At 37.3% G+C, this 26,237-nt stretch overlaps 1 pseudogene; it reads right to left on the reverse strand.

The window, feature by feature from the left end:
- The window catches only part of LOC103114155 (zinc finger SWIM domain-containing protein 1-like), a 52,150-nt pseudogene that overhangs the window by 16,681 nt on the left and 9,232 nt on the right, over positions 1-26,237 (reverse strand).

Below are 26,237 nucleotides of genomic sequence, written 5' to 3' on the forward strand. Positions count from 1 at the left end.
GACACATAATAGAGCTCTCCACAATGTGATCCAACCTATACTTGCAAGTCTACTCTCCCACATACATTCATATGAACCTTTACTCTGTATACATCAGTGTTTACCATGCTCCTCAACTCTCAACATTCTAATCCTTTGTGTCTTTTAAAGAATGGCTTGTTTAAAAGACATTCTTCTGTCTAGATCATTCTTCTTCCAATCAACCAAAAGAGCTTCGATTCATCTTTCCAGTCTTAGTCCACCTATCACATAATACTATAATTATTTTTATGTGAATGTCAGATTCCAAGAGACTATATTTTAGCATATATATATATATATGTATATATATATATATATATACATACATAACAATCTTACTTGTTCTTGTGCACTTGGCATCAGTTATATGGTCTGAAATATAATTTTGATTTATAAATTTCTGCTGATTGATGAATGAATGAAATATTTAATCAGGACCTACCAGGTTTGTTTTTTTAAATATATATTTTATGAGAAGGGCACACAGAGAGGCACCACTCAGCTCTGACCTATGGTGGTGCCAGGGAATGAACCTGGGACCTCTCAGACTTTAGGCATGCAAATTTTGATATACTAAAGTATTGAGCTATCTCCTCAGCCCAGGTTTTGTTTGTTTGTTTGGGGGAGGAGGTCTGCCTTGTTTAGCTGGGTTTTTTTCTGTTTGTTTGTTTTAGTAATGATAAAACATGTTTCCCTATCCTTCTCTCTTTCTTACTTTCTCTATAACCATTTCTGTTCTTGTTCACAACAACTCCTAAATTTAGCAAAAGATAAAATATCTTTATTATTTTGAGACATTAAAAGACACATAATTCCAGGAAAACAGAGTAGAATAACTGTTCCATATTCTTCCTACTAGGTATAACTATTAGTAAATAATAATAATAGATATTATATATAAAACAAAAAGAAAGGGTATTATTGGAGAGAAGACAGTCTGGCTAGGGATATTAAAACCCATTTGAAATCATGGTGACAAGTTCCTTCAGAAGGGCTTGATAGTTTGGTTTAATTCAGTTCATCTTGGTTTGTTTTTTGCCTCATACATCCCAAACTTACAGCTAACAAAAAAACACAATAATGTGAAATTTTCAACAAATACAAATTTTAAAAAGTTATTACTTCTAGCCAAAGTAATGAGAGAAAAATCAGCCATGTGAGACAAGAAACTTCTGGATAGCCTGGCCAGGGGGTCAGGCACCGCAACGGGTTAAGTGCACGTGGCACAAAGTGCAAGAACTGGCATAAGGATCCCAATTTGAGCCCCCAGCTCCCCACCTGCAGGGAAGTCGCTTCACAGGTGATGAAGCAGGTCTTCAGGTGTCTTTCTCTTCCCCTCTCTGTCTTCCCCTCCTCTCTCCATTTCTCTCTGTCCTATCCAACAATGATCACATCAATAACAACAACAATAATAATAACTACAACAACAATAAAACAACAAGGGCAACAAAAGGGGGGAAAACAAATTTTTTTTAAATTTTTTTAAAAAAGGAACTTCTGAGATAATAACAGCTCGATTCCACCTGAACACAAAAAAACACTGTCGCTCCACTCCTATTTATACTAGCAAGTGGGGATTCTAGTCTTTCTTCCTCATAAGTTAATAATGTGCTCTAACAACTTCACCAGAATTCAATAAGAAGATCAAGAGTTGGGATGCTCATCCCCACTGACCAGCAACATGACCTCCCCTCCCCTGCAATGCCAGTGGTGATCATATGAGGAACTAGGGTTTCTCCTACCTATCAGTAATGAGAAACTCTTCCCATTCTCACAAAAAAAAAAAAAAAAGGATCAGAGGAGACATAGCTCACACAAAAAAAAATGTTTACCATCACAGAGTAATAATGAAGTCATCCCTACCACAGTGTGGAGGAAGACCAGGTGGGGATCCAGAGCTCCCACTCCCAACCTAGAAGTAATGAAGCAGCCAACTACTCAACTGTCAGCAACTTAGACTTACACTCCAACTGTTAACATAGACTTTCCACTGCCACAGTGGTTTCAGAGAAAATCAACTAAAATATCAGACTTTAATAAAATTCAAATTCTCACAACATAAAGTGAAAATATCCAGTTTTCAATTATAAAAAGCCACTCAGTACATGAACAACTAAGATATTTTCAAACTAAATAAGAAGGGGCAACCAAGAGATACTAATAAGAGATGAGAAAGTTGCTAGAATTATCTGCTAAAAAAAATAATAAATAGGCAGGGGGCTGGTTAGTGGTGTACCTGGTTGAGTGCCACGTTACAGTGCACAAGGATTCAGGTTCAAGCCCCCAGACCCTAGACGCAGGGGGAAAGTTTCATGAGTGATGAAGCAGTGCTGCAGGTGTCTCTGTCTCTCTCCCTCTCTACAACCCCTTTTCCTCTCAATTTCTGTCTCTATCCAATAAATAAACAAATTTAATAAAAATGATTTAATTTTTTAATTTAGGCAGTCATTAAATGCTTCAGTCAAAAATTACAAACACACTTGAAACAGAGAAAGATCAAAAACCTCAGGAATAAAGTAAATAAATAAATAAAAACAGAAGAAGAACCAAGTGGAAATTTGAGAACTGAAAAATGCAATAACTGTCAAAGGAACATGGTAGATGGATTCACCAACAAAATGTAGGATAGGAAGAAAAAGAAAAAAATAAATAAAAACAGTGCATTGAAGGGGAATATAATAGGAATGTCCTCTCTGAACAACATAGGGAAAAAAATGGTGTTCTAAAGACCTGTGACACTATAACAAAAGATCTAATATACAAGTCATTAGAATCTTGGAAGAAAAAGAAAAATATAATAATGAGAAAGTACTTGAAGAAATAATGGCTGAACAACAACAAAAAAATTTTAAAGAATAGGAGCTACTCCCTTCCCTAATCCAACTTTCTAGCTCTTTTCTCCATTCTGACATCATTCTCTCAGAAAATATTCCCATCCAACCTCAGGCTAGCTTAGCTACCAAACTCAAGCAAAACTACTATAGTTGTATGCCCCCAGGAACATGCTTAAAATGGTTTCCCTAGCTTTCTTCTACCCTAAAATCCCTAATCTCATCTGCTCTGATCCTACTTACTGGTTCCTGTTCATTAACCATCTTGTTTTATGACTCCACCCCAACTTATCTAGGCAGATGATCTCACCAATGTGTCCTGGACCCTTGCATCTCCAGAGCTCTGGTCCACTAGAGAAAGATAGAAACAGGCTGCGGGTACGGATCAACCTGTCAACACCCATGCTCAGTGGAGAAGCAGCTACAGAAGCCAGAACTCCTACCTTCTGCTCCCCATAAACAACCTTGATCCACACTCCCAGCGGGGGAAAAATGATAGAATAAAGATAAGAGGACTCTGCACTCCAGCTCCATCAGCACTCAGACAGAGATAAGAAAAAGGAGAGGGACATATGGAGGTAGTTATGTTGTCATGAGTGTCTTGGAGGGGAATAGAGGATTTAATAAGGAAGAGAAGAGGCAACTTTTTATAAATATGGACAGATAGTTGTAGAGAAGATGTTTGGCCCATGTCTACAACTTTAGAGGAACTGTGGTGGATTGCAGTGGGGAGAGTGAAGATTCAGAACTCTGGTGATAGGAATGGTGTGGATTCAAAACCTTGTTGATATGTAATTCTGTAATATAAAAATATAAAAAATATAAATAAATTTTAAAAATTTTTTAAAAGAAATAACAGCTGAAAACTTAGCAAACGCTACTAACCAACAGATTCACAAAGCTGAGTAAGTTCTAAGGTAATCTATACCAAGACAACTCATAGCTAAAATTCTGAAAACTAAAAACAAAGAAGGTTTTTTAAAACAGTCATGACACTTTACATAAAGAGGATAAAGGGACTACTAAAAGGACAGCAAGTTCCTCATCAGAATTCTTAGAGGCCTGATATTTTTTTCAAGTACTAAAAGAAAATTACTGTTAACCAAGAAACTAATACCTTGTGAAGTTGTCCTTCAGAAACTAAAAGAAATCAAACCAGACAAATTATGGTGAGGCCATGAATGATACAGCAAATCTTAACAATGAGATCTTCAAAGTCAACCCAATTGCCAAATAATTAGATTATAGCAATAAAGGTCTATTACCTTCTTAAACCCTAAGATGGCAGGAACCTCCCGCTTCCTGTATAAAGCCCAAATTTCCCCGAGTCCTGGAATCTCTAGGGTGGGGTATGCTTCTCTCAATTCATACTAACTGATACTGTGTCTGCTGATCCCAACCTATTCAATGCAATGAGTATCACCTCAGCATGCTTCACTTTGGACTGTCTCCAGAGACATCAGGCATGGAATGTCAGCCCTTCAGCATCATTACACGAGTGGGACCTTTCCTTTCTCATACAACTCCTTACTTACATTTCAGGTGGTTCACTTCCTAACAAAAACTCAAACCTTAGATATAGACCAGGTCCCACAAGATAGGGCATATGTACACCTGTATCCATAAATTGGGGCAAAATATATACATGAAAGCAAAAGTGCACAATAGTCTGCAGTGAGTCAGTATATGCAGCAAGCAAGTAGAAAGCCCTAAAAAGATTCCTTAAAGTACCTAATGAAATAGTTCCTACTTAGACCTAGATACCCTCCTCACCTACTTCCTATTGTACTTCCCTCAGTCACTCCAAAGCTAACCTTATCAAAGTAAGGAGTGCAAAAGCTGAATAAGGGCAAGAAACTGGCATACTTTGATGATGATTGTTTGGTCTCTACCAGGCCACCCCTTCTGCCCAGAAAAGTCTGGTTGGCATCATAGTAGCATCTGGAACCTGGCGGCTGAAAGAAGAGTTAATATATAAAGCTAAACAAATTGTTGACTAATCATGAACTTAAAGGCTGGAATAGTGCAGATGAAGATTTGGGGGGGGGGGTCTCCATTTTGTAGATACTTAGTTATATTCTGAAGGGCCTATGACTATATTAGTTTTTTTTTGTTTGTTTGTTTTTGTTTTTGTTTTTTCCTGAGCCTGACATCAGATATGCAGGTGGAACCAAGGTATTGTCTGGGGAGAACTGTTTTCTAAGGATACTTGTAGAAAGAAAGCATCAGAGAGATAAAAATGCAGTGAAGCATGCCTCCCCTCCCCTCACTTTCTCTTTCTAGAGGGGCTCCTACAAGAAAACAGAAGCTAGATGTCAAAGTGATGAACTATAGAATAGGGTAGAGGAAGACATCAAATTAAAGTCAAATAAGAGAAATTACAACAAATAAAGAAAATTCGTTCACTAGTTAATATGAGAGGGGGAAATTAATTGTATGTCTCAAAGTTATTAAAACACAGACTGAGTCTTTTTAATATATAGGCTGTGTATTTGATATGTGGACTCTCTCAAAAGCCTAGACCAAGTAGGTCAGAAGCAACCAATGGCACAGCTATATACAAGATACTGGGTACTATACAGCAAACCCTAACAAAAGGACTTTTCAATTACCAAATAATGTGATGATAACATTATGTTAACCCAATTACCAAATAATGTGATGATAACATTATGTTAACCCAATTACCAAATAATGTGATGATAACATTAACTATCCATTGTCTTTTTGAATCCTAAGACAGCAGGAAACTCACATCTCCACTATAGAGCTTATATTTCCCCCAGTCCTGGAACCTTAGGATAGGGCCCACTTTCCTGCATGCCTCTCCCAATCCATATCAAATAATATTGCAACTGCCGATCGCAACCTAAACAACGCAACGATTGCCACCTCAACATGCTTCAGCTCAGACTGTGCCCAGAGACTTCACATGTGGAATGACAACCCTTCAGCTTCATTACTCAGGTGAGACCTTTACTTTCATAGTAGTCTCTAATTCCATCCCAGGTGGTTCACTTTCTAACAAAGTCCCAAAACCTAGATATAGACCAGGTTCTGTGAGAGAGAGCATATGTTCACACGTATCCATAAACTACTGCAAAATATATACCTGAAAGCAGAAGTACACTAGAGTTTGCAGTGAGTACCTCCCTAACACTTCCTCTCCACTATTCCAAGCTTTGGGTCCACGATTGCTCAACAATTTGTTTGGCTTTGTATGTTAACTCTCTTTTCAGCCACCAGGTTCCAGATGCCATCAGGATACCAGCCAGGCTTCCCTGGACTGAAGACCCCACCAATGTGTCCTGGAGCTCTGCTTCCCCAGAGACCCACCCTACTAGGAAAGAGAGAGGCAGACTGGGAGTATGGACCGACCAGTGAACATCCATGATCAGTGGGGAAGCAATTACAGAAGCCAGACCTTCTACCTTCTGCAACCCACAACGACCCTGGGTCCATGCTCCCAGAGGGATAGAGAATGGGAAAGCTATCAGGGGAGGGGATGGGATATGGAGATTGGGTGGTGGGAATAAAAAAATATATATATGTGAGAGCTATGGAACAATATCGAGGAAGAGTCACATCATAGGGCTCCCAGAAGGAAGAGAAAAAAAGGGGGCAGAAAAGAATACTAAGAGGGACAGATAGCATAACAATTATCAAAAGAGACTCTCATGCCTGAGGCTTCAAAGTCCCAAATTCAAATTCAATCCTCCCCACTTACTATAAGCCAAAGTTGGTAAGTACTCTGGTTAAAAAAAAAAAAAAAAGAAAAGAAAGAAAAAAAACATTTAAAGAAATATTAGTCAAGAATTTCTCCCAAACTGAAGAAGGAAATAGATATTCAAAGCCCAAAATTTCTAAGAGTTCCAAGAAAAAAATACATTCAAACTTCAGCTCTGTAAAACAAGCACATAATGGTTAAAATATCAAAGGTCATAATAAACAGAGAATAATAAGAGCAGCTAGAGAAAAGCAAAGAGTAACCTAAAAGAGAACCCTCATAAGATTAATTTCTTAACAGAAACTCTAAAGCTAAAAAGAACTGGCAACATAAACCCAACTTTTTGAACAGAAAAGAGGAAAAGACAGTTACGTAAGGACACTCTATCCAGATGTTATCAATGTGTTTTGAAGTTTTTTTAAAAAGTAGTAACTAAAGAAATTTACCATCACTAAACCAGTCATATAAGAAATACTAAAGGGACATATATAAAAGGGAAATACTGACTGCTCTCTATCTATCTATCTATCTATCTATCTATCTATCTATGTATCTATCTCTGTTATGAGAAAAATAAACAAAACAAATGAATAAACAAAGTCAAATTTAGACAAGCCTTTGGATTCAAACTACAGAACTAAGTTTACCAAAGCTTTGGTTTGATTTGGTTTGGTTTGGTTTTCTTTTCTTTTCTTTTGTTTTCTTTTCTTTTCTTTTCTTTGTGGTAGGGGAATGAATTAGTTGCAAGGGTGGACAGGTCTAATAGACTTTGATGGAAGGCTATTGGTACCTTGGTGGTGAGTATGACCTGGTAGCACATTTTGAAAAATGAATAACTGTGCTTCTAAAACATTTACAGTCTTGTAAACAACTTACCTAAAAAATGAATGAAATTATTATCTTTTTAAAAGTCTATGTCTATAAAACCATGAGAGGATAAGAGTAGAAAAAGAACACTACCTCCTTCCAGGCAAGAAGAGAGTACAAATGGAAAGTGGTAGAAAAGGAGTAAAAGTTCAAAATAATCATACAATGGAGAATTAGTTAATTGTCTACATAATTTACTCAACTGAGAAAGTAAACAACTGTTTTTGGATGATACATTCTATACTTTAAGGCTTTGATAAATGCTTTTATTTTTTTATAAATATTTATTTATTTATTTTACCAGAGCACTGCTCAGCTCTGGCTTATGGTGGTATGGGGGACTAAACCTGGGACTTTGGAGCCTCAGGTATGAGAGTGTCTTTACATAACCATTATGCTGTCTCCTCCACCTGATAAATGTTTTTATAAACCTTATAATGACATTCTAATTTTCTTTTTGGTGAAGCCAGTTTTTTACATAGCATATTTACTTAATTTTGTATTACCATCAGGTTTATCACTGGGGCTTAGAGTCTGAAAGATGAATCTATTATTTGTGGCAGTCATTTTAAAAGACTTTTTTAATCTATTTATTTCACAGAAAAAGAGAGAAATTGAGAAGGAAATGGGAGGGAAAGAGAAAAATAGACACATACAGCACTACTTCACACCTCATGTAGCTTCCCCCTTGCAGGTGGGGACTGCGAGCTTGAACTCGGGTCCTTGAGCATAATAATATGTGTGCTCTACCCAGTGAATCACCAAGAGGCTCCTGCTTTAAAAAGACTTCACTACGTTGGTAAAAGGCTCTTGTATCACCTCTCCCCTCCCATTCCCTTCCTAAGTCAGTTCTGTCAAAAAGAAAAATGTTTTCTTATATTTGTTTTGATAGTTAAAAACTCAATATGTAAGTCAAACAACATGGTTTACATTTATTCCATAACTAACTTGCCATATTTTGTCACACCCACTAATCAGATATTTTCCACTCATCTCTGTTGTATGTGAAGCTGGCAGAAGAGAATATTCTAAATTGCTTTCCAATCACAGTACCTCAAGAGACTTAAAAACACATTAACCTCAAGCAAGATAGCATGCTTTCATTTTGCAGAAAAATAAAACACTAATTATTATTCCAAAACCTTCCTTAAATGTCAAAAATAAATCCATAAGTATAATAAAATTGGGGGAAAACTTAACCTAGACCCTAAAGGAAGAAACTCTTGATCTCAGAGTAAACATTTAAAAGCCTCACTATAATTTAACTTCTTAGGTGCCACATTTACCAAAACAATGGGGTTAATTAAGGACATGTGATCTTTTGTCTGCTTTTTATTTTTTCAGTCTCACAGGTATAAGTGCAAATTACTTGTCTAGCTTAAGATACTTGTTCATATTTCAGGTCAACAGATATCTGCTTAGACAAAAGCAAGCACTTTGAACAGTGTTCTTAATTAATAATATCATTACTGCATTGTTAAATGTTCTTCTGGTAAATTAAAAATTAATGGCAGAAATGTCCTATTTATTTCAATATGACTAAAGAAAATTTTTTTAAATTATGTAGTAAAAACAATATGTGTGAGCCACCTGTTTGCTTTTTAACAAATGGATTGGTATGAAATGACAGATGCTGCACAACCAACAACACTTCAAATACTGTATGCTACTTTGCCAAGAAGACTAAATTTTGGTATCATTTACTTTATTACCATGGGACATGTTCATGGAAATTTCCACTGATGAATACCATAATGAATATTTCTAACCACTAAGTGTCACCCTTCAGTTAAATTTTTTAAACTGCACCACAGGGCAGGGTGACTCTGTAGAATGTCTTGAATAAGGTCAATCAGGAAGAAATATATAGAGAGATTAGATTACACTCAGCAAAGTACAGACACTATGTTAATACGTAAATAGCATAAGAGAAATTCCTAGAGATAGAGGTGCTGCTCTCAGTGGAATGCCAACTGATCAAACATTTTGCAAGCTTAAATAAGGTTTGAGTTGCACTAAATCTTGTAATCTGTTTTTACCAATATAAATGCCAAAACTGAATTGCCACTATAAAGTCTGCCAAGTTTCTTTGTATTGTATGTCAGTATGCTGTTTTCCTTGATAGTGCCATCAATAAACATGTCTGGGGATCAACTGCTTGTGATCAGACATGCTACATTTATTGTTTCAAGCTGAGCTCATACTGTATGAAATGTTAGTGCCAGAGTAAGCCCACTTGGGCTTGAGAGCTCGAAAGGAAATGTAAGGTAGACCTCCCTCTCTACCTTGCATACAAAGGTCAATGTTAGAAAATTCACAGTGCTCACAAACTACAGATATCTTTTCCAAGATAAGCATAAATTTAAGACAGCAGCCTAGTGGTCTAACCCTTATATTTTTTTAAGTAATCCCACAGGTATACACTCCTAGTTTAAAAGAATGATATTTTCAGCAATAACATCATTTGTGATAGTCTTATCTGAAGGCTGCAAATTTTTTCCTGCAACATTATAAAATAAAAATGTGCTGCTGCATGAGCCCAGAGGTGGTGCACCTGGTTAAGTCCACAAATTACAATGAACCGAGGTTCAAGACCCCGGACCCTACCTGCAGGGTGAAAGCTTCATGAGTGGTGAAGCAGTACTATATGTGTTTCTCTTTCTCTTTTACCCTATCTCACCTTCCCCTCTCAACTTCTCTGTCCCTATCCAGTAAAATAAACCAAGAAAATAATTTTAATGTGTTGTTGCTAGAGTTCGTATGCATTTAAAGAATCCTTTTAATTTTTTTCTACCAAAAATAATCTATACTCAGGTTTCTTCAAATCTCTCTCATCTTTCAAGGCACACAGTTTCAATCTAAAATTAGCAGTTTTCTTAGTTACTAGTTCAATCAAAGTGGATATGGTTTTTTTGGGGGGGTTGTTCAATTTGGTTTAGGTTTTGGATTTTATTTGTTCACTCTTGATCATTTTGTACTGAGCAATCTTATATACTCAGGATACAAGACTGAACATATAATGGTAATAAATTAACACAAAGAACAAATATTTTAAGAGTTCACAGTCAAGGAAAGTACAACTTTATAGTTAGGAGTAATCAAACAAAAAGAGTATTAAATAGTATATTCTTATATAGTACACCTTAACATATGGATAGACTTCCTAAGAACTAGAATTGGAGAGAGGTTGTTCCTGTAGATGAAACTGTGCGAGCCAAGGTGAAACTTAGATTAGTTATGGTTTATTGCAGCAGAGAATTCTAAAGTAAGGAGATGGGAGAGGACAAAGAGAACTGAGTGAACAATTATGGAAAAAAAACTCAACTTGGCCATGGGAATGGTGCACAGACACCAATCATCAGAAGGTAAGATTGTACTCAAGTGACAACTGCCTTATAAATCATTATTTTGTACAATAAAGTAATTTTAAAAATCACACACACAAAGAATGGAGTGCAGAGATATTGTAGAGAGCGAACAATTAGGATATATTAAGAATTTCATTATGAAATATGTGATGATGATTACAGAAAAAAATTGGAGCTAAAGAACCTGGAAGAGATGAAAAATCTCCTTGAACAATATAACCTTCCAAAACTGAATCAGAAGGAACTACAAAGTGCAGATAAATCAATCATAGCCAAAGAAATTGAAAGCATCATCAAAAGCCTTCCCAACAATAAAAGTCCACATTGTAATCAAAATTGCCAGGTACTGGAACAAAAATACAGACAATGACAAGTGAAATAGAATTGAAAGCCCATGAATAAGTCTCTACACCTATGGACAGCTAATTTGTAATAAGGGGGACCAAACAAGTAAATGGAAAAAAAAGACTGTCCTCAACAAATGGTGTTGGAAAAAAAAAATGGGCTGAAATGTGCAGAAGAGTGAAACTGAACTACTACACTTAACTGTATACAAAAGTTAACTCCAAATGGATCAAGGATTTCTATGTTAGACCAGAAAATATCAAATACTCTTTTCCAGCTAAGTTTTATAAGCATCTTCAATGACACAAGTTCACCTGCAAGAAAGACACAAATAAAAACAAAACAAAACAAACAACAAAAAGACAAACAAACAATAGGACTATATCAAATTGAAAAGCTTCTGCACAGCAAAAGAAACCACTGTCCAAACAAAGAGACTCCTTACAGTATGGGAAAAGATCTTTAAATGCTATACATCAGACAAGAAACTAATAACCAAAATATATAAACAGCTCACCAAACTTAGCAACAACAAAAAACTAGTCCATCCAAAGGTGGGAAGAGGATATGAACAGAATATTCACCAAAGAAGAGATCCAAAGCATCAACAGATATATGAAAAATACTCAAAGTCACTAATTATCAGAGAAATGCAAATAAAGACAATAATGAGATAGACAGTATTTTATTCCTGTGAAAATGCCATACATCATAAAGAACAGTAACAACAAATGTTGAAGAGGTTGTGGGAGCAATGGAACCTTCTACACTGATGGGCATATAAATTGGTTCAAATCCTGTGAAGACTAGGCTGGAGAACTGGAAGAAGGCTAGAAATGGATATAACCTGTGACCTAGAAATTCCTCTCCTAAAGGAATATCCTAAGGAAGCAAACACATCATCCAAAGATATTTATGCACAAAATAGAGCAGCTCAGTCTGTGCCATGTGGAACTCTTATTTGACTGCTGATCCTCAACCCATGCTCCTTTTGCCCCAACCGCATGCAAGCAAGCACCCACCTGAGGCTGCATATCTTTCAGCCGTAGATTATTACTTCAGTTGGATCTCCTGTTATAATTATTTGTTTTTGGAGGAGAGATGATTCAATCCTATTTATTCCATGACCACGCCTCCCAGAAGTCGGTTTTAATTTTTACGGAAAAGTAACTTTTATGAAATATGTAGAATTAGGCAGTTTCAGAATACAGAAGACTGATGCTGATAGGATCTAAACATTAAAATGTTTTCTATTTCTCCAATCACAGTGGTATTAGCTCAAGTCTCCCTTTCATTTTTTCTGAGATTGATTAATTAGATGATTGAATGATGAGGGCAGGGGGTGAGAGGTATGAACCACAACATTTCTCAGCTCTGGCTTAAGGTGGTACCAAGAATTGAACCTGGGACCTTTGGGGCCTCAGGCATACAAGTTAGTGCTCTACTCCGCTTCTGACTCAGAGACCCATCCTACTAGGGAAAGAGAGAGGCAGACTGGGAGTATGGACTGACCAGTCAACATCCATGTTTAGCGGGGAAGCAATTACAGAAGCCAGACCTTCTACTTTCTGCAACCCACAATGACCCTGGGTCCATGCTCCCAGAGGGATAGAGAATTGGGGGGCTATCAGGGGAGGGGGTGGGTTATGGAGATTGGGTGGTGGGAATTGTGTGGAATTGTACCCCTCCTATCCTATGGTTTTGTTAATTAATCTTTTCTTAAATAAAAAAAATTTTTTTTAAATTAAAAAAAAAAAAGTTAGTGCTCTAATAGGTTGAACTGACTCTCTAGACTTCAGGTCCTTCGGGACATTTGGGGCCGCAGGCATACAAGTTAGTGCTCTAATAGATTAAACTACCTCCCTAGGGACTCCAGGTCTCCCTTTCTAATCCCTTGCAACCATCTCAGAAAGATTATTTAGAACTTTCTGAATCAGGTGGTAGTGCAGCAGGTTAAGCACACATGGCATCAAGCTCAAGCACTAGCATAAGGATCCAGGGTTGATCCCCACAGGGGAGTCGCATCACAAGAGGTGAAGCAGGTCTTCAGGTATCTGTCTCTCCCCATCTCTGTCTTCCCCTCCTCTGTCCATTTCTCTCTGTCCTATCCAACAATGATGACAGCAATAATAACAACAATAAAACAAGGGCAACAAAAGGGAAAATAAATAAATAAATATTTTTAAAAGAACTTTCTGAATCATTTTTCAGATATAAAGCAGCTCAATATGATTGTGAAACTTCCAACTTCAATTCACTTCATCCTCTCCCTTAAAGAGTTGTCCAGGCCTAAAGACTGAATGAAAAATAAAATTATCTGATACTTCCCAGTCCCAAAGCTGAGTGCCTTTCTCCTGGCATGCTAAGACAAGAAGAACTGAATTGGAATGAAACAGAAGTGTCTCTTATCTAACCCTGTTGGTATCTTTTCTTGAGCAAAGAAGGGTGAATTCTGTTTGACAGGTACTCAAATACTGGCTATTTCATTAAACAAACAATTCCTAAGGTAGAAAATCTGTCTCTAGCTTGTCCTCTTCCAGTGCTCCTTCAGTTTGCATGCCTGGAGTTCCCCTCACTTGACATCCTTCTGTTAAGATGCGCTTGCCTAGTGTTAAGCTCTTTTGAGTTGGCTTCTATAAAGATGTCGATTGCCCAGAAACCTTCTCATTTGACCTGCCAGAAGTTCAGATGTCTTTTACAGGTCTGACACAGAAGTACAGACTAATTCACATTGGCCCTTACCCCATCATCCACTCTCTAATCCCTTGAACAGATCAGCAAGTCTATAGCACAAGTATACCTAAAGACAGAAATAGGATCTTTACAATTAAATATCTCTCTCTTTGTTTAGGGGTATAGACTAAATGCCTTCAATTTTCCCCTTCAAGGAAAAATAAAAACACTCAGGTGAGTAGAGTACAGGTGTCATACATGTCTCAATCCCTGAATTCAATCCCAGGCACCACATCAGAACACCAAGCATAGTACCAAAGGAACTCTATGGATAATGAAGCAGTGCTTTGGCCTCCTTCTCTCTTTCCCTATTTTTTATCTACTTCTTTAACTCTCTTTCTCTCCTTCTAAAAACTAGGGGAAAAAATGAACCCAGAGGATGATCAATGGTAACTAAAGCATAAGACCTTGAGTTCATTCCCTAGCACTACAAAAATGAGTATATAAAAATTAAAACTATGGCCCTCATGATTCTTTTTCTTTGTTTCATCACAAACTTCTGGTCTCCTGGTAAGGAACAGAGAGGACAGAGTGATATGGTTGGTTTTAGCAGGAGGATTAGAGATAACATAGCCTATTTACCTCTTAGAGGTGCTAATCAGGTGCAATGTCTTGGCCTTTAATATGTCATGCTCTCTTAGCTTCTTGATGCACTCCTTATTCCCCACTGTGAGTCAGAGTTAAAAGAAATGTTCCAAGTCAATACCCCATTATAGGAAAAAAAAAATCTATAAGAAATCTCCGAATTGCACAACAGATTTAAAGGAAGTAAATAATGCCCAAACTAAGAAAATTGAAAACCTATCCCTAATGGATAGGAGTGAAACACAGAATAGAAACTATCTGGATGTTAGAATGCTGAAGACACACACACATACACACACACACACACACACACACACACACACACAATATTCAGTAGATGGTAAGACATTCTTCTTTATATCTTCTTTTTAATTATTTTTTTATTTATTGTATTGAGACCCTAAGAAATCAAAAATGAAAGGGATGGTAGAGAAGTAAGAAAGACAGAGAGACACCTGCAGCACTGCTTCACCACCTTCAAACCTTGTCCCCCACAGGAGGGTACTGGGGGATTCGAACCAGGGTCCTTGAGCATTGTAACATGTGCACTCAACCAGGTGCACCACCACCCAGCCACAAAACTTTCTTATCTTAATAAGTGCAAGCACCAAATATTTCCATTCTTGTAGCCATATGTTGTCTCATACACAAAAACATCTTTCATTATTATTGTAATTCTTGTACAATCTTTATTGACTAAATATTTTTTAAAGTTTTCTTAATTTCTTTATTGGGGAATTAATGTTTTACATTCAACAGTAAATACAATAGTTTGTACATGCATAACATTTCCCAGTTTTCCATATAACAATACAATCCCCACTAGGTCCTCTGTCATCCTTCTTGGATCTGCATTCTCCCCACCCACCCCAGGACTTTTACTTTGGTGCAATATGCTAATTCCAGTTCAGGTTCTACTTGTTTTTTTCTCTTCTGATCTTCTTTTTCAACTTCTGCCTGAGAGTGAGATCATCCCATATTCATTCTTCTGTTTCTGACTTATTTCACTTAACATGAATTTTACAAGGTCCATCCAAGACAGGCTGAAAACTGTGAAGTTACTGATTTTTATAGATGAGTAGTACTCCATTGTATATATATAGCACAGCTTGCTCAGCCAGACTTCCTTGGACGGATGACCCCACCATATGTCCTAGAGCTCCACTTCCTCAGAGATCCACCCTACTAGGGAAAGAGAGAGGCAGACTGGGAGTATGGATCGACCAGTCAGCGCCCATGTTCAGCGGGGAAACAATTACAGAAGCCAGACCTTCCACCTTCTGCAACCCAAAACGACCCTGGGTCCATACTCCAAGAGGGATAGAGAATGGGAAAGCTATCAGAGGAGGGGATGGGATATGGAGATTGGGTGGTGGGAGTTGTGTGGAACTGTACCCCTCTTATCCTATGGTTTTGTTAATGTCTCCTTTCTTAAATAAAAAAAAAAAAAAAAAAAACCTGCTTGGTTCTGGTACAAGAATAGACACACTGACAAGTGGAATAGAATTGAAAGCCCAGAAGAAAGCCCCCACACCTATGGTATCTAATCTTTGACAAAGGTGCCCAGACTATTCAATGGGGAAAGCAGTCTCCTCAACAAATGTTGCTGGAAAAAATGGGTTGAAACATGCAGAAGAATGAAACTGAACCACTATGTTTCACCAAATACAAAAGTAAATTTTAAGTGGATCAAGAACTTGGATGTCAGACCAGAAACTATCATATACTTAGAGGAAAATATTTCTAGAACTCTTTTCTGTATAAATTTTAAACACATCTTCAATGAAACAAACCCAGTTACAAAGAAGACTAAGGCAAGCATAAACCTATGGGACTTCATCAAATTAAAAAGCTTCTGCACAGCAAAAGAAACCACTACCCAAACCAAGAGACCCCTCACAAAATGGGAGAAGATCTTTACACACGATACATCAGACAAGAGGCTAATAACCAGAATATATAAAGAGCTTGCCAAACTAAACAAGAAAACAAATAACCCCATCCAAAAATGTGGGAGGACATGGACAGAATACTCACCACAGAAGAGATCCAAAAGGCCAAGAAACACATGAAAAAATGCTCCAAGTCTCTGATTGTCAGAGAAATGCAAATCAAGACAACAATGAGATATCACTTCACTCCTGTGAGAATGTCGTACATCAGAAAAGGTGAGAGCAACAAATGCTGGAGAGGTTGTGGGTCAAAGGATACCCTCCTGCACTGCTGGTGGGAATGTCAATTGGTCCAACCTCTGTGGAGAACAGTCTGGAGAACTCTCCGAAGGCTAGAAATGGACCTACCCTATGATCCTACAATTCCTCTCCTGGAATATCCTAAGGAACCCAACACACTCATCCAAAAAGATCTGTGTAAACATATGTTATTGGCAGCACAATTTGTAATAGCCAAAACCTGGAAGCAACCCAGGTGTCCAACAGCAGATGAGTGGCTGAGCAAGTTGTGGTATATATACACAATGGCATACTATTCAGCTATAAAAAATGGTGACTTCACAGTTTTCAACCGATCTTGGATGGACCTTGTAAAATTCATGTTAAGCAAAATAAATCAGAAACAGAAAGATGAATATGGAATGATCTCACTCTCAGAAAAAAATATGAGAAGAGAACATACAAGTAGAACCTAAACTGGAATTGGCTTATTGCACCTAAGTAAAAGACTCTGGGGTTGGTGTGGGTGAGAATACAGGTCCAAGAAGGATGACAGAGGACCTAGTGGGGATTGTATTGTTATATGGAAAACTGAAAATTGTTATGCATTTAAAAACTGTTGTATTTACTGTTGAATGTAAAACATTAATTCCCCGATAAAGAAATTAAAAAAAAACAGGCTTGGGGGCCCAGTATTGAATATTGTATATTTCATATTGCTTATTGCATATTGCATACTGTATATTTTATAGAAGTGGAATTTTGGTGATAGGTGAATTAGGTTGATACATATTTCAAGAAGATGTGAAATTGTTCCCTAGTAACAACAAAAGATTTTTTATACAAAATTACCTCAATAAAATAAATTAAGTTGGGTTGGCTGGTGACACATCCAGTTGAGCACACACATCACCAATTGCAAAGACCCTGGTTCAAATTCCTGGTCCCTACCAGCAGGGGATAACCTTACAACTGTTGAAGCAATTGTACAAATGTCTGTCTTTCTCTCTCCCTCTCTGTCTCTCCCTTCCCTCTAATTTCTCTCTGTCTTACCCAAAATAAATAAAGTATATAACAAAAAATATTTGTAAATCTGCCTAGTTCTCTATAGAAGAATGCCATATTCTTATGCCTTATGCCATATTCTCCTCAATGGCAAGAGCACAAAATAATTATTTTCCTTTTGAGAAAGTTGTCTCCATAACCAATTATAATTCTATAATATGCCCCATATGCCATATAAGGACCACAAAATTAAAGTAAACTAAAAACTCACCATTTTCAGTGCCCTCTTACACCCAACCCCAATTAAATGAGAGACTAAAAAGCTATATTTATGAAATGTTTAGAGATCTTCAACAAGAAATTGCTACAGAAGACTAAGTGTTATTGTAAAGCTGTGATAATGGGGTCAGTATTTCCCCATAGATGTGAGTAGAGTAGAACAGAATTTGAGAAGTGTTGAAAATTACAGAAGAAAAATCATAGAAATACAGCCTCAAAAAGAACAGGAAAAAACCAAAGAAAAAAATATTTTTAGTAAGTATTGCAGAACAGTATAGATAACATCCTGTGCCCAATTCAGCTTCCATAATACCGCTGCCACAGACTAATAACAAACATGATTCGATACTAACTTTAACAGCATAGCCCCAATGAACATATGTGCTCTCTACATGGAAGGTCTGAGGGCTAAAGCTAAAACACGCCGCAAAAATGTGTGAAAAGCATTTATGAAATATTTTACTGAATGTTAACATTCATTTAAAACTTTATTTGTGTTGCATACAACTCATAACCTTTATCCATCCCTTCCCCTCCCTCATTCTTTAATATATTTTAATCAATTAAAATGACTAAATAATTCTCAGGCTATTCACTAAAAATTAACCCAAATACAATTATATAGTGAGAGTATTATATATAATTATACTCTAGTAAGGTTTATCACATGGACCTGAAAGAAGAAAAATGAAATAATTCTATAAGCATAAAACTCCAAGTGCCTAATAAATGAGAATAGAAATGCAAAAGCTCTTAGAAGACAATTGAAAAATTTAACTGGGGGTATGGTGGTGGTGTGCCTCACTGAGTGGGCATGCTCCAGTGCACAAGGACCTGGTTTAAACCCCAGGTTCCCATCTGCAAAGAGAAGTTTCACAAGCATTGCAAATGTATCTGTTTCTCTCTCCTTATCAACCTTTCCCCTCTCAATTTCCCTCTGTACTATTAAATAAAATAAAATACATATTTAAATGTAAAAAAAAAAAGAAGACAAAGTCAAAACTAAACAACTTAGCTGCTACTGATTTATTATATTGATATGCTTTGTTAAATGTGTCCATCTAGAGGGAAGAATTGGTCAATCAAATACATATGAAAGTACTTTTAAAAGTTACACTTTGCCACAAACAAAAGTAAACTCCAAATGGGTCAAGGATTTCTATGCTAGGCCAGAAACTATCAAATATAGAAAAATGTTGACAGCACTTTTTCCCATCTAAGTTTTTATAAGCATCTCCAGTGATACATACCCAATTACAAGGATGACAAAAAAAAAATTGTGACTACATAGAATTAGCCACAGGCTCTTTGGAATATAACTAAAATAAGCCTACTAGCTATCTACAAAATGGAGGACCCCAACTCTTCATCTGCACTATTCCAGCCCTTAGGTCCATGATTAGTCAACAATTTATTTGGCTTTGTATGTTAACTCTCTTTTCAACCACCAGGTCCCAGATGCTAGCATGATGCCAACCAGACTTCCCTGGACAGAAAACCCCACCAATGTGTCCTGGAGTTCTGCTTCTCAGAGCTCTTCCCCACTAGGGAAAGAGAGGCAGGCTGGAAGTACGGATCAACCTGTCAAAGCCCATGTTCAGCGGGGAAGCAATTCCAGAAGCCAAACCTTCCACCTTCTGCATCTCACAATGACCTTGGGTCCATACTCCCAGAGAGTTAAAGAATAGGAAAGCTATCAGGGGAGGGGATGCGATACAGAGTTCTAGTGGTGGGAATTGTGTGGAGTTGCACCCCTTTTATCCTATGGTTTAGTCAATGTTTCCTTTTTATAAAATAAAAAATTTAAAAAATAAAATAAAAAGCTTCTGCACAGCAAAAGAGAAGTCTGCTGCTAATCATATGGGTTTTCCTCTGTAGGTGACTCTTTGTTTTTCTCTTGCAGCCTTCAGGATCCTTTCTTTATCCTTATTCTTTTCCATTCTAAATATGATGTGCCTTGGTGTTTTTAAGTCTGGGTTAATTCTGTTTGGTACCCTCTGGGCTTCTTGAACCTTTATGTCTTTTATGTTGTCTAGACTACAGAAGTTATCAACTATTATGTCCTGAAGAATGCATTCTGGGTTAATTCTGTTTTTTTTCTTTCCCCTGCCTTCTCTTTCTTCCTCTGGTAAGCCAATAATGCATATATTATTTATTTTGAAGTCATCTCATAGGTCTTTGTTGTTGTTTTCACTCTTAATCTCTTTTTAAATCTCTTACTTCTTTTTTAGTTGTCTCTAATTCATCCTCGATCTTGCTAATTCTGTCTTCAGCCTCATTGATTCTATTCTCTCTCCTCTCTATTGTTTTCTGGAGTTCATCTATTTTGTTACCCTGTTCTGATACTGTTTTAGCTTGTTCAGCTAGTTGTGTTCTTAGCTCAGCTATTTCAGCTTTCAACTCTCTAATGACCTTGAGATAATTAGTGTTTTCTTCCAGAGTCTCATTTGTTGTTTCTGCATTTCTGATGACAATTCATGCAAACTCTTTACTCACTCCTGTGATTATTTCCTTAACTAGTGTTTGGATGTTGACCTCATTGTTCTGTGCTTCAACCTTTGGGGGGGCTTTAAGTTGGACTCTTCTGGTTCATTTCTCCAATATTTCTTCTTATTAGTTTAACCATTCTATAGAGCTTATTATGAGTTCCCTCTCTCAGTACTTTTCAAGTTACTGATCATTCTTGCCTATACTGACTTGTGTCTAAGTAAGGTACTTAAAGGATTCACAGTTTTGGAAACTGACAGTTGTTTCAATATTATTTTAATCCCTAAACTGAAGCACAGTAGCTTAAAAGTCTCTTTGTTCTTTTTCTTCCCTGTAGGCTATGGGAGCCTGAGGGCTTTTAAACTATAAGTAGGCTTCTTAGCTTAATCCCTCACTGCTGACCAAGAGATAAAGCAGGATGGGGGAGAGAGAATATAGTGGTTATACAAAGAAACTCTAAGACCCCAAAGATCCAAAGCTCCAGGCTCAATTCAGCTTCTCTGCCAAGCTGGGAAGCACTGCTGGGCCCTCTGAGTTTCTAAACAAGTCCTGTTTATAGTCTGTAGGTTCTGAGGCAACTGTTCACTATACTCTTATCAGAATAACAACATGGAAAGGCTCCCACCACACAGCCCCACCGCTAGGCCACCGAGGTGTAACTCTTCTCCTAAGTTTCCTGGTTAGTTTTCTGTCCCCTGATGTCAGCACAGGGCTTCCCCCCTGCTGCTCCAGCCTCTGATGGCAGTATCAATGGAGACTCACAGTTGCATTTGGTGAGTCTTAGGAGAGTTCTCTCCTCCCTTCAGCCGTCTTTTTGTTAGTGAAACACTGGAGGTGGTGCCTCAACTGGTAAACTGCCAGACTGTTACCAGCCACTTAATCTCTCCCTAGGTTTCTCTCTGTCCAGGAGCCACACGTATTTGCTCTCACTGGTGATTTGTTGGGTTACAGAAATCATTCTAGTCCTGCCTTGTCGTGGTCCCAGATGATCTCCTTTGGTATTCCTAGTTGACCCGGGAGAGGAGAGAAACACAGCTGCTGCTGCTCCATAATCCTGCCTCCAGAACTGCCTATACAGAAAAAGAAAATATCACCCAAATAAAGAGACTCCTTATAGAATGGTAGAAGGTCCTTAATTGCCATACATCAGACAAGAGACTAATAACCAAAATTTATAAACAGCTCACCAAACTCAGCAACAACAATAAAAAATGATCCCATTCATAAGTGGAAAGAGGATATGAACAGAATATTTTCCAAAGAAGTGATCTAAAAGGCCAACAGAAATGAAAAATACTTCAAGACATTGTCAGAGAAATGCAAATAAAGACAACAATGAGATACCACCTCATCCCTATGAGAATGTTATAGATCAGAAACAATGGCAACAACAAATTCATAGTAGCATAATTTGCTATATCCAAAACCTGGAAGCAACCCAGGTGTCCAATAATGGATAAATGGCTAAAAAGTTGTGATGTATATATACACAATGAAATATTACTCAGCTATTAAAAATGGTGAATTCACCTTCTTCACCGCACCTTGGATAGAGTTTGAAGAAATTATCTTAAGTGAAGTAAGTCAGAAACAAAAGGATGAATATGGAATTATTTCACTCATAGGCAGAAGTTGAAAAATAAGAATAGAAGGGAAAACACTAAGCAGAACTTGGACTGGAGTTGATATATTGTACCAAAGTAAAAAACTCTAGGGTGGGGGGAGGACTCAGGTCCCAGACATGATGGTAGAGGAGGACTTGGGTGGGAGAGTTATGGTGTTATGTGGAAAACTGAGAAATGTTACACATGTACTAACTAGTGTATTCTGTTGACTGCACAGCACTAAACCCCCCAATTAAAAAAAAAAGCCAACTACAAAAAGGAAAAAATATGCACTCAATATATGAAGACTAAACAATGTGCTTCTGAACAACATCTGAGTAACTGAAGAAATCAAAAGATAACTTAAAAATTACTTGGAAAACAAAGAAAATGAAGAGACCAAGTACTACACTGTATGGGGTGAGGCAAAAGCTATCCTAAAAGAGAAGTTTATAGCAATACAGGCCCATATTAACAAATATGTAGATCTCAAGTAAGCTATCTAACATCACAACTGGGTCAACTAGGAAGGGAGGAACAAAAACAGCCAAAAGTCAGCAGAGGAAGAAAAGATTAAAAAATCAGAGCAGAAATTAATGAAATAGAATCCATAAAAATGATCCAAAAAAAGTAATGAAACCAAGAGCTAGTTCTTTGAAAGAATAAATAAAATAGTTAAACCATTAGTTAAACTCATAAAAAGAAAAAGAGAGACTGAAATGATAAAAAAAAAACAGTCAGGTATGAAATAGATGATATTACAACTAAAGATGGAGAGATACAAACAATCACATATGAATATTATGAACATCTCTGTACAAATAAATTGGATAACCAAGATCAGACGGATGCAGTCCTAGAATCATATTATCTGCCAAGATTAACCCAAGACAAAGTAGACAACTTTAAGAAGGCCAGTCAAACCCGCACATCTATGGACTTCTAGTCTTTGATAAGGGGGCCCAAAGTATTAAATGGAGGAATGAGGGTCTCTTTAATAAATGGTGCTGGGAAAGCTGGGTTGAAACATGCAGAAGAATGAAACTGAACCACTTTATCTCACCAGAAAGAAAAGTCAACTCCAAATAGATCAAGGACCTGGATGTTAGACCAGAAACTATCAAATACTTAGAGGAAAACAGTGGTGGAACAGTTTCCCACCTATACCACAAGGGCATCTTTGATGATACAAACCCAACTGCAAGGAAGGCTAAAACAGAAACAAATCAATGGAACTACATCAAATTGAAAAGCTTCTGCACAGCCAAAGAAACCATCACACAAACAAAGAGATTCCTCAAAGAATGGGAGAAGATCTTCACATGCCATACATCAGGCAAGAGACTAATAACCCAAATATATGAAGAGTTCACAAAACTTAGCAACAAATAGCAAATGACCCCATCCAAAAATGGGCAGAGGATATGAAGAGTATTCTCTACAGAAGAGATCCAAAAGGCTAACAAACATATGAAAAATTGCTCCAGGTCGCTGATTGTCAGAGAAATGCAAATAAAGACAACATTGAAATACCACCTCATCCCTGTGAGAATGACAGACAGAAAAAAAGACAACAGCAACAAATGCTGGAGAGGTTGTGGGGACAAAAGAACCCCTCTGTACTGATAGTAGGAATGTAAATTGGTCCAACCCCTGTGGGGAGTAGTCTGGAGGACCCTCACAAGGTTAGAGATGGACCTTCCATATGACCCAGTAATTTGTCTCTTAGAGACATACTCCAAGGACTCCATAACACCCAACCAAAAAGATCCATGTATACCTATGTTCATAGCAGCACAATTCGTAAAAGCCAAAACCTGGAAGCAAACAGGAACCAGGAAACGGGACACAAGCTTATCAAACTCTGAAGTGTCCCAGCTGCCATGAAGACCCTAGTGACTGGGATCAGACAATCCTGCCAATAGGAAAAGTGATTTTGGCCTCACAGAAGGGTTCCTACTTTCAGGAATCACTCTGAGAAAAGGAGGATTTCTGGGATATTTCTCAGTCTCCCAGATTTAAGGAACATCAGGTGCCATAATACTACATAACTTCTCCTCTGACTCCATAACTCACATACAGAAAAGAACCCACTACTACCTGTGACAACAACAGAAGCCAAAAGAGATGGGTAAAACTAGGAAAACACTGGTTCTGCAAAACCAAGACAAAGCACAGAAACTTAATAATGTAAATCCAAGAGAGCTATCAGAGAGTTCAAGGAATCTATTGTCAAGAAATTTGAAGAAACATGAAGTTCTCTATTTAAAATGTAAAAATTGATTAAGAAAGAATTCCATGACATTAATGATTCAGTTGACAGAAAAATGGAAAACTTGAAAATATAGTTAGGGGGTATGAAGAAAACTGTGAAAACAGTCTAACTTCAAATAGCAGTTCCAGGAAGCAGACTTACCCATGTAGAAGAGAGAACATCAGAAATAGAAGAAAAAAAAAAAAAAAAAAACCTGGCCAAGTCTTTTCTTTATCTTCAAGGTAGAAAGAGAAAAAATATTTAGGAAAAAATGAAACAATTCTTCAAGGTATTGATGACTCCATCAGAAAAACAAATATCAGAATTATAGGGGGGGTCTTAGAAGAAGAGGAGAGCAATAAAGGAACAGAAACCACATTCAAAGAAGTAATAGCAGAAAAATTTCAAAATCTAGGATATAGTCAGGATGTAAATGCTCAGGAAGTGATGCCTCTGGGCAGAGGACTTCACCAATGCTTCCTAAAACCACACCTTTCCAGATCTCTACCCGACTAGGGAAAGATAAAAACAAGTTGAGGCAGAGAGATAGAGAATGGGAAGGGTATCAGGGGAGGGGGTGGGATGTGGAGATCGAGTCATGGGAATTGTGCGGAATTGTACCCCTCTCGTTCTATGGTTTTATTAATGTCTCCTTTCTTAAATAAATAAAAAATAAATTATTAAAAAAAAAACAGGTTGAGGGTATAGATCAACCTTCCAATGCCCATGTGCAGCAGAGAGGCAACTATAGAAGCCAGAACTCCCACCTCCAAAGCCCAGAAAAGAATTTTGGTTCATATTTCTAGAGAGGTATATGATAGCAGAAATAAACCAGAGGGCTCTGTATACCCATTCCGCTGGGACCTGAAGAATTTTTCCACCATGAATCTTGTTTTTATACCATCAATGAAAGAAGAAAATCTGGAAAACACCAAGGGAAGCCAGGAACTGTTTCTTTTACCTGAGAAAGAAGAGGGAGAAAAAGAAAGGGACGGGGAGTAGTAAAGTGTAGGGATAACTTTGAAAGGAACTGAAGGAAGGACAGGTTAAAAAAGGGGAAATGTGTGTGTGTGTGTGTGTGTGTGTGTGTGTGTGTGTGTGTGTGTGTGTGTGTATAGATAGATAGTGATGATGTAGACAAATAGCTATAGAATCAGCCCATATCCATGACCTTGGGAGGACTACTAGTTTCCAGTGAAGGGGATGGGAACACAGAACTTTACTGTTGCGAACCATATGAAATTTTGTACCTATTATCTTATAATCTTTTAAATCAACATTAAATCACTAATAATAAAAAATAAAGGGTGGAGTATTAAACACACTCTCATGCCTGAGGCTTAAAAGTCCCAGGTTTAGCCCCCTGCATCACCATAAGCCAGAGCTGAACATTGCTCTGGTAAAATAAATACATACATACATACATACATACATTTCAGGAATCGGAGAAAACACCCAAATTTCGTGTTTTTTTTTATTTATTTCTTTATTGGGGAATTAATGTTTTACATTCAACAGTAAACACCCAAATTTCTAAACCCAAATAGATCTACACCAAGAAACATCATTATAAAACTATCAAAAGTTAAGGACAAAGAAAAAATTTTACAAGCCACCAGGGAAAAGAAAAAAGTGAATTGTAAAGGCAGTATAATCAGACTTGTACCAATTTTTTCTGCAGAAAACATGGAGGTCAGAAGAGAGTGGAGTGGTATATTAAAGGTTTAAAAGACAATAACTACCACCCACACATACTTTACCCTGCAATACTATCATTCAAATATTAAGGAGCAGTCAAAACAGTACCAGACATACAAAACTAAAAGAGTGCTACAGCACCTAGATATGGACCAGGGCCCAAGAGACAGTGCACATATATCCATAAGTTAGGGGAAAATAAATATTTTTTTAATTTTTATTTATAAAAAGGAAACATCGACAAAAACCATAGGATAAGAGG

The sequence above is a fragment of the Erinaceus europaeus genome, chromosome 18 (assembly GCF_950295315.1).
Source record: "Erinaceus europaeus chromosome 18, mEriEur2.1, whole genome shotgun sequence".
NCBI lineage: Eukaryota > Metazoa > Chordata > Mammalia > Eulipotyphla > Erinaceidae > Erinaceus > Erinaceus europaeus.